Source organism: Hipposideros armiger, unplaced genomic scaffold (genome assembly GCF_001890085.2).
Source record: "Hipposideros armiger isolate ML-2016 unplaced genomic scaffold, ASM189008v1 scaffold_100, whole genome shotgun sequence".
Lineage (NCBI taxonomy): Eukaryota > Metazoa > Chordata > Mammalia > Chiroptera > Hipposideridae > Hipposideros > Hipposideros armiger.
Window position 1 is genome coordinate 2,240,242 of NW_017731450.1, and position 2,116 is coordinate 2,242,357.

At 54.1% G+C, this 2,116-nt stretch overlaps 1 protein-coding gene across 1 annotated transcript in view; it reads right to left on the reverse strand.

Annotated features, from left to right (window-relative positions):
• COLEC11 (collectin subfamily member 11) overlaps positions 1 to 1,803 on the reverse strand; it is a 32,016-nt gene extending 30,213 nt beyond the window's left edge. Inside the window, exon 1 of the mRNA XM_019646271.1 lies at positions 1,719 to 1,803. The gene's annotated coding sequence lies outside the window, so the exon portion shown is untranslated. The remainder of the gene's footprint in view (positions 1 to 1,718) is intronic.
• Positions 1,804 to 2,116: the final 313 nt, after the last annotated feature.

The window sequence follows — 2,116 nt, forward strand, 5'->3', positions numbered from 1 at the left end:
GAAGAGTGCAATGATGGTGCCAACACGGGCCAGTGAAGCAACGTCCTCCACAACTAGACTGAAGAACAAAAGGACAGCAGCTTATCTGTTCCCCTTCCCCAATTCCCCAATAAAAATCTTTAAAAAAAAAAAAAATGAACACTTCCATTCACACAGAAGCCTGACTGTGCACGAATGTTTACAGCAGTTTTATTCATAAAAGGCGCAAACTGAAGCTGAACCAGGGGTCTTTCCGAGGGCGAATGGCTACACAAACCATGGGCCACGGATGCCGAGGGCCCTACTCAGCAGCCAGAAGGAACAAGCAGCTGACACAGCAATGCCTGGCTGATCCCCAGAGATCTGAGTGAAAAGCGCCAACCCTGCACGGTCCCTCCCTATGTGATTCCGTTTACAGAATGCCACTGGAAGGACAAAACCACAGACACTCACCAGGCCAGTGGTGCCAGGGGTTGGGGAGAGTGGGCGGAGGGAAGTGGGTGTGACCGTGAGAGGACAGAGGGACCTTCCTGAGGGACGCGGTCTGTCAGGGCACATCGAGGTCCACAGCCGGGTGGGGCTGTGGCACTAGTGTCACGAGGCCTCCACTGGGGAAACGGGGCACAGGGGTCTCTGCTGGTTCTCACGACTGCTTCTGAGTCCACCACGGTCTCAAAACCAAAGGTTTAATCTTTAAAAGCTGCCTGGCAGCCCCTTATATTTTTTTTGTTCTGTTATTTGGCTGCATATTCTTTTCCTGCCCCTCCCATGAACATAATTTTCTATACAAAGAACAGGAAATAACTCAGTATCATCCCCAGTGGGGTGATTTGCGGTTTTTATTATTTAGTGACTTTAAAAATGTTTATTTCAGCTCCATAATCCATTGTGGGTAAGTCATATACATTTTTAGGATGGCAGTCAAATTGGAAAGAGCCTCCGCCAGGTTGCTTTCGTACATGAGGGGTTGGATTTCGAGCAGTTCAGGTGTGTCTATTGTGTCAGCATCCTCTTTACACTGACCACATCAACGTCCAGTCTGCAACTAGTGACCCCTTACTGCAAACCACCTACGCACCTTAACCCCAAAATAATACACCCCACTCCACGTCAGCCTCGCCCATGCCACGCTCAGGGGACGCTGGCAGCGTGAGGAAGCATGCTTGATGTCCCACTGTGAGGGGCAGAGGGACTGGCTTCTCTGGGGTGGGGCAAGGGGGCTGCGAAACGTCCAGCCGTGCACAGGACAGCCCCCCCACAAAAAATAACCAAGCCCCAAATGCCAAGGGAGCCAACCTGGGAAGCGCTGAGCTGATCCGAGATGCCCTGGCTACTCCAGCACCACCTGACAGCTGCACCCACTGGTGGCACCACGTCATGTGGGCGCAGGCTGCGTGAAGGGAACTGGAATGGGTTCAGTGCCCAGGTGCTGGCCGGCATTAGGGCAGTGTCAGCCCTGTCACCACCGCTGTGCAGTTCAGGCTGCTGGGGCCACAGCAGGCAGCTGCCCCACGGCCACGCCTCCCTCCTACCACCCCCTTTCTCTGCCTCACACCTGATGGGGTCCTTGTCTTTTGTTTCCATGTCCTGAAATGTAAAGGCTGTTTCTTTTAAGTGTCAATAGCCTGAGAATTACTCTGTTAGAAAACTGATGCTATTAATTTGCCGATTTCAGCAGACTGTAAGTTAGAACCATTTTCAGGTTCTGTCATGTTTACCTGGGCCCTGCAAATACGCACCCGTCACCAGAAACCACTGGGTGTTCTCCTTCTAGGCCTGTCCCCTTTCCTCCCGATTCCTCCCCTTCCCGCAGCTTCTGAAAGCACTGACCTGTGGCTTTTCCCCTCATGCACTCTGACCCCGGCCACTTCCGGGGTCCCGAGAATCTGGCCCGCCTCCCAGGGACTATTTACATTTCTGAGATAACGGGGAATCTGGACCCCAGGGCCACACCAAGCCCATGTGTCTCTGGCTGGGAATGCGCGCTGAGCTCACACAGCCCCGTGGCCGTATCGCTGGGACCCTTTGCCCGTCAGGCCGTTCACCGCGGCCCTCCCGTCCCTGCACAGGCCTCACGGCTTCATTCTCCCGAGCTCCTGAAACTGCAGAGCGATGCCAGGCCTCCGTGCTCAGCTGT